Raw genomic sequence first — 7,746 nt, 5'->3', positions numbered from 1 at the left:
GTGTGCATGTCAGCATTCTCCCAGCTGGCTCAATGGGATTTAATTTACGCCAACCACAGAGCGACTGCGATAGCTCTCCGAGATGCCACAGCATGAAAACTGAAGGGTGGGGGTTAAACAAGCAGCAATGCACACCAGATGTCTGAGGAGGACATCTAAAAGATCCGGAGCACAGGGAAGCATATTAAAAAAAATCCCCTTCAATGCCATAAATATTTATACTAAATCCAAGAAAGTAGCTGAGTTCAAACTTGTCCTATATGAATCATACAGCACTTCCCTCACCCCATCTTCATTTATGGCGTTCTGTATAAAACCACCACAAAGAAGGTGCCATAGTTATGTCAACTTTTTTTTCCCATACACCAAGAGTACTTTTTGTAGAACTCCTGCTTTCAAACAGATTATTTTCCAAAAAATATAAACAAGACAACTAAACAGCCTTATTTTACTCAGCCAGCTCTTGTGTGGCATTTACCTGTCTTCCTAGACAATTTAGATCCATAGAAGTAGTTTCCTTCTGACTGAGCAACTTTGATTTTCTTCATACATCCGCTTAATTAAGATTAACAAAGCATCACAGAGAAAATAACTCAAATTTAGTAATCTGGAGCCCAGAAACAGTAATTTTCTGAAAGGTTCTGCTCTGAAAGCATCAAAACCTGCTAATTTTACAAATATCTTAATTTACTTTCAGAAGTGAGACATACCAAACATCAACAATTAAATAACAACATTGGAAGTCACAATACCAGCTCTAAAGCGCAACCAGAGTGCACTAATGCCATTTGTAAAACAAGGAAACACTAACTCCCCAAAAGACAACAGCTATTTCCAAAAGATCCACTTAGCAGCTTTGGTTTTCAGTCTTCTTATGCAAAGGATTGCTGGGCTGGGCACTTCGTAGATGGAAATTACAAAGGCTATTGCCAATCTGCTGTTCTGTGATTTTTCCTTAAAATAAAACATAATAAGTATGTCGATATTGGCTTATATTTGCGTACAGCAGTGCCATTCCTACCCTGGCAAAAAAAAAAAAAAAAAAAAATCTCATCTAGTACATCTCTCTCACTTCTAACTACAACCCATGTTTAAAGGCAAAACCCCTATTTCTGCATGCGGAGGAATAAATATTAAAATCTTGCAAACTGAGTGGTTTCCATGCCTGCCCTGTCAAATGCGTTTCCAGGAAAAACTACTGCTTTTTAAACACAACTGGTTCCAAACTTTTCCTGGGAGAGCAAATATATTTCCTGGAACCTGCTAGCACTGTTTGGAAGAACAGGAGGAAAGTTATACACTACAGTGCTCGATTCTCACAGTTGACAAGGAACACTCCAAAATGATGAGGAGTGAAAAAGAACATGGCTTAAAATAATCAATAATAGACTCTTGTAACAATGTGCATTTTGAAAAGACGGGAGCCACATTTTTTGTGAAGGAACTAAGCTGGCACCTACCTGCCGAAGGCATACTTGCTTTCCTCCTCCTATGCCACAAAGACCGTAGCATTCCAGTTTATCCCGAGTATTATCTACCTTCATCCATTTACACCACATTCTGGATGATCTTTTCCTCCAAAGACAAAATGAGGCACAAAGTCACATAACATTTTTGGAGGGAGAAGCTGGACTGCAGCATGCATTATGTTTCACAAGTTCTTGTTTTTAACGCTAGCAACAACAAAGTTAAAAAGCGAAGAAAAAAAGACGAGTGTTACTTTAAAAAATCTGATACCAAACAGTGCCATGAAACTCAGGTAAAGGAAACTGTCTAAACTCCATTTCACACTTTTGTCCTCCACATTTGTATTACTTTTTGCCTGAGATTTTCAGCACTTAGATTCCTATTAAAAGTTGATATCTCAAGATGTCTGATGAAGACTCACTACCTCACTGAAGTTTCTGGATGACTTTTTCTTTGGCTAGAACCAACGTTGTGGTGGCCCCAGGAACATCCTTACTTCAGCTTCACCAAGGCTATACAAGAAAAAGCTGTACGGAGCTCCTTCCTAACAACTAAAATGCTCTAAGCTTGCCTTACCTTAGAATCAGTACCAAACTACTATTGATGTTAAGGATAAAACTCTTCCAACTCCATCCATCGGTAACATGAAGTTTACAAATTGACAGAGATAACCCTAATGAAGAGCTCAACTCCCTGTTCAAAACTGCTCGTGCTGCACAGTCTATGCCTCTCTTTCTGTCCCACCCAGACTCCCAAGATACCCGCCAGTACACACCAAGCCACACGCGCCATTACATCAACTGGTAGAGGCAGGCATGAGAACCTCAGCTTGTTCTTCAAAAAAGCTGCTAGATGACGCACCAGGGGAAACCTGCCTCCAGGAAATTAAGACTGGGCATCACGGCACTCATGGCGTATTCGTTACTGCACCCACAGCCGCGGCACAGTGCTTACACAACATCTAGCGGTGCTATATCGCACACAGCCAGTTATCTTCCAAAGCACACGGCTTGTACCGAAAGGGAAAGGAAACAATGACCCTGTGTGTCCAGCAATTCTTCCATGCTGATTTGTAAAGTAATTTTCAGGGAGATGATACAGACTGTACAATGAACAAAAAATTGGCTGGCCTTAAAAAAGAAATTAAACCCAAAACCACTCATGATTCCTTAACACTGAAAAAGTATAATACCATTTTTGTAAACACTGCTCCAGAAACTTGTATTCATCACTACCTCATACTATTATCGGTGAAAAATTATAGGCTCTGTCCTGCTGGATTATTGTTAGTGTAAACAACTTTGCTAAATTGCTTGGCACACTGTCTGCATGCAGCATGTTAAAACTCTGTAGTCTGTTCAGCCAAATTCAAATATAAAGGCCCATCTGTATTAATCCTCAAGAAGAAATTAATAGACAACTATTTTCATGCAAAGCAGATATTTAAAAAAAGGCAAAACCAATACATATGGATGAACTTTTTCATTCATAATTTTAGACGCCACACAATGAAGACTGTTGTTTAAGCTTTATTTTTTCTCTAACAGTTCTCTCTACAATACCGGGCATTGTTCAAACTCTGGAGCAATTTAAGCTTTTTCAATGTCTCCTAAAATCCCTGGATTTATATCCAAAGAGACCTGGCACGGTAACAAATTTGACTTGTGAGTAACAAGTTACAACCTTTAAGCAAATAGCTCATTAACACAGAATTCAACTTACTGCTACAAACCTCACTACCTTTTATCTCAGAAAAAAATGTGCTGCCTATCTTATCTATTGAAAGTTGTGGGATAACCCTCTATTGTATTTGGTTTTTTAATTTCCTTGTTTGAGTTCTCAGTACAAATGCTGAGCTAGCATCAAGGCTGATGAGAAAACAGAACTCCAGGGGGAAAAAAAAAAAGCTTAAGTATGACCTGAATCTATCTTGCCTTTGATGAATGAGGAAAATAAACTGAATTTTGATGTCAGTACTGAAAAGGATATTCCCTACTTCATGCTAGGAGGAAATGAGTAAGAAAAGCCCAACTGTGAAGTTGGAGTTCTTTGTTTTTTCCTGAAGATAGAAGACATTGAAAAAGCAAAACCCACAGAATGCACTATAAATGGGGAACATTCTGTAGGTGCATCTTAATTTACATGGCTTTGAACAGAAATTTTACACTGCAGTACAAATAAGAGTGTTGAATTCACCATGAAGGTGATTTTTACCCCATTTATTACTCCACTGACTCTTAATAGAGGAACAGTGTTAAAGTCATTTTATATATTTAGAAATTAAACTAAACTTTGGAGTTAATAGGAGAAACTGATGTTACAAACCCAGAGTAAAATGCAAGGTCAGCAAAGGAAACTGATGGAAACCATTCTTTAGCACTTCAGAAAACACACTACGTTCCATTAAAAAGCAAATGAAGTTAGCAGAATCTGTTTCAGGCTCCTCATTTGATATCGAACATCTAAACTGGCCATTTTGGGAAGCCAGACATCCATTCAAAGTGCCTCGCGGTGCCCTAAGAAGATGCACAGCTATGCAAGCTCAGGGCTGTGGCCAACGAATGCTTCATTGTTAGAGGAACTCAGTGAAATAATTATGTAATATGCCACTAACTAATGTAAGCTGTCCCGAAACCAAAAAGGGGTGTTTTTCTATAAGTCTGGATCCAATTTTCTTCATTAAAAAAATCCAGCCTTCTGGACTGTCCAGAGAACTCTGTATAACTATTTTGAGCGCTCCAAGTCTCCTAACGTGCCTGGGGGATTTCTTAGCATCTTATTGCATTTCTTTATACCTTTCCCAGCACAGCAGTTCAAGCCTCGAGAATGCAGTAATAACCCAAAGCATTTGAAAACGGGAGAGAGAGGAAGGAAGGCAGAAATCTGCCTTCCAAAGCACAGCCATCTGTACACTCCCTCCGATAAACAACAAAACGAAACAAATCTGCTACTTGGAGACTGCACCTTCTCATACATATTCCACTGGAAACAAGGAGCCAAAATTTGCCCCTGCACTAGTCAAAGAGCAGGATCACCTGTGATTCGTTTGAGCCCTCCGGCCATTACCTCACACACAAGGCTCTCAGAGAAAGAATATTCAGCTGAAGTTAAATGAGTTTCCAGCGCAAAACAAGATGCAGATGTTCTACCTCTGAATACATGCCCGGATCAAGTGCTTGTCATTTGATAGGAAGCACTGGGAACGCCAGACTGGTACAGAACAGCTCTGCTTCATGGCCTTTGCACCTCAGCGAGGACAACCATCTCCCGAGAGTTCTCTGATGTCTCTGAGCTCATTAGGAAGAAAACAATTATAAGAAAGCACTACTCATTAAACTGGCCATTGTTGATCACTGGCAGCAAAGGTTTAGTAGGAGAATATCAGATGTGTTCATGGTAAAAATCAGCATCCAGATGCTGAGTCAACAACTCTCTAATTACTTCTTCTTTTCTTTCTTTCCATTCTTTTGCACCAAATATATTACAATAAATTGCTTGAAATGGTTAATCATTGCTAATATAACTGTCGCTTTCCCATTGGTAAAGGCTAAACATTCTCATTTGAATGATTTAAAGTTTTTCTTTCACTGCAGAGGGAGACAGAACTCAAGTGCTCTTTTTTATGCAACTTGTTAAAAAACCCACCATGTTGTTAAAAGTAAGATTTTCCTCTAAAAGCATCGATCAGAGTTGAGATTACCACGGGGCACCACGAGGAGCTCAAAACTCAAGTGCTCTTTTTTATGCAACTTGTCAAAAAACCCACCATGTGTTAAAAGTAAGATTTTCCTCCAAAAGCATCAAACAGAGTTGAGATTACCACGGGACACCACGAGGAGCTCAAAGCTAGTAATAATATTAAGGAAACACTCAAAAAGGACACAAATTATCAGTATAAACCAAACAATCCTGAGGAAAGGAAATAGCTTTATTCTGCGATTCCAAGTTATGGATCCCCTTTCAAAAGCCTTCTCACCTCCTCGCTGGTGACACCCCTTTTGCTGGCTGTGGCTCTCTTAATTATACCAGTGTGCAGAGCGTTCTATCATACCACGGAATCACAGAAGCGTTGAGGTTTGGAGGCACCTCTGGAGATCACCTAGTCCAAACCTGCTGCTCAAAACCAGGCTCATCACAGGCAGATTGCTCAGGGCCGTGTCCAGTCGGGTTTTGAGCATCTCCGAAGATGGAGAGTCCACAACCTGTGGCAGCCTTAGACCACCCTCACAGCACAAAAAACAAACAAACAAACAACTAAAAAAATTCTTACGCTCACGAAAACAGTCAACTTCAGTTAAGGTTCCATACTGCAAAGCGGACAGCTAAATCTGCAACACACCATTACTTCTTAAAGGCCAATGGGAGAACTTCTAGATCTCCCACTCCCAACCTCAACAAAAGGACTCTTGTCTGTCCATGACGCAGATCCCGTCTGTATCAGGTGCCATTCTACTTTCTTCCTCCAGGCCCCCAATGAGAAGACCAAAACCAGAAATATATTTTATGAACGAAACAGCTCTGTCAATAAATGGTCCCATACTCACTGGGGCATGGTGATGAATGACACTAGTTAGGAACCGAATGAGATGAAGACATAGCTGAGGTTTCCTGCCCCTACCAGTCAAGGAAGACTAACCAAGTGCCAGTGGTAACTCAGTAGCCTGAAGCTTGAAGATAACAAATTGCTATCTGTAACTCTTGCTGGGCAAGAAAAAGCAGGACTCGTCTTGGGACGCACGTTATCTTCTACTCCATGCTGAACTAAAGAGCTGCCAAATGCACACAATACATCTCTTATCCATAAGCTGCAGCTACAAATCAATGATGGTTCCAGTGGCTTGTGCCAGAGGTGAACGATTAAAACCACTAGTAAACCTCATAAAATGATAATGACACATTTCACCAGCGTACCAATTATTTCAATAAGCAAAAGCAAGTGTTTCAAGAGAGGTTTGAAAGGAATAAGGAACCCATCTCATTTATTTCCTGTGGCATATAGGTCGATAATTCTTTCCTCTGAAATTAAAAGCCTACTTTCACATCGTACAATGTATTTGTATCTTACCCTACATCTGCAAAAGTACTTTTCAGGAAGACATCTATTTATCAGTAGTCCAAGTATGACCTTCAATAAATCCTAATTAAATGAGTTTGAAAGGGCATTTTGTTGTCAACAGTTACTACCGCAGCAGTACCTTTGAAAAGACAGGATCCATCACTGCTGACACAACTCACTTATAAAATAAATACTAAGGCCGAGGCATGGAAGATCTGTAGGCACCTCTACAACACCCTTCTAGTTCACTGCAGATGTTGCCAGTGTTTATACTTTTTAAACCACTGGGATATAAACACCTCACTATAAACACCACTGAAGTTTTGCTTTTCTTTTCTTCATTTTGTGTGTGTTTATTTTAGTGTTAAAAACGTTAACTTCCATAATAAGGGACACAGCAACAGATGTTTAAACTAAACAAAGATCGCTGTAGTAGAGTGTATTCCTTAAGCTGTTCTTTTGCTTTTCAACTACTAAAGCTAAGATCTGGTTAAATAACAATTAGTGGAGAAGAAGAGGGTGGGGAAAAAGAGGGCTGGAAAGACTCCTCCATAACTATTAGGCATAATTATAACGAATTGAACTAATAAGCCAAAACTATAGTTTTTCTGCCTTAGTCAACAAAACACTCGGAACATGTACCACGTAAGTAGAATTTTATATAAAACTTCACGGTCCTCATCAGAAGTTGTCAATTGCTTCCAAATAAAGCACTGGTTACTACAGAGAGGAAATGAAAAAGTTAAAGGATCCTGCAAGTTGTGTTTCCTTTTTTTTTTTTAAGCTAGTTTTCTCGCTGGAATGAAGAAAGCATGGGATAAGAGAAAGAGCTTGAAAATTCAACTCTATTGAATCCCAGTTCTGTATTATTCAGTACTGATGGGCAAGCTCAATCTTCTGTAAAAGAGCTTTATTCAAGCAAGTATATACGTATTTGTGCAGGAAAGAAAAACAAAAGAGGAAAAAAAAAAGAGGCAGAGATATTAACTGTTCTGCAAGGGAGCCCCTCCACTTCCTGAAGGAAAGAAGTGTGGCCATGCCGATTTAACCATAGACAAGATGGGATTTTTCCAACGGGAGGTTCAGCCCCCTGTCTTCTGGCCTGGTCTTTCTCTGAAGAGTGAGAACAGACAGCTCCCGGTCCTATGGATGCTCCCGATTGTTTCTCCCCCGACAACTGCAGCAAGTTTATTTTCCAAATGAAGATGGAAAATGTTCCTGCT

The 7,746-nt window shown here is 39.8% G+C and overlaps 1 protein-coding gene across 2 annotated transcripts in view; it reads right to left on the bottom strand.

Annotated features, from left to right (window-relative positions):
* Window positions 1–7,746, bottom strand: part of VGLL4 (vestigial-like family member 4) — a 90,168-nt gene that overhangs the window by 39,280 nt on the left and 43,142 nt on the right. The gene's annotated exons all lie outside the window — the stretch shown is intronic.

This window comes from Charadrius vociferus, unplaced genomic scaffold, assembly GCF_000708025.1.
Source record: "Charadrius vociferus isolate BGI_N301 unplaced genomic scaffold, ASM70802v2 scaffold67, whole genome shotgun sequence".
In the NCBI taxonomy this organism is placed as follows: Eukaryota; Metazoa; Chordata; class Aves; order Charadriiformes; family Charadriidae; genus Charadrius; species Charadrius vociferus.
Note: the sequence above shows the minus strand (reverse complement) of the source record. Positions and strands in the feature narration are given on the sequence as shown.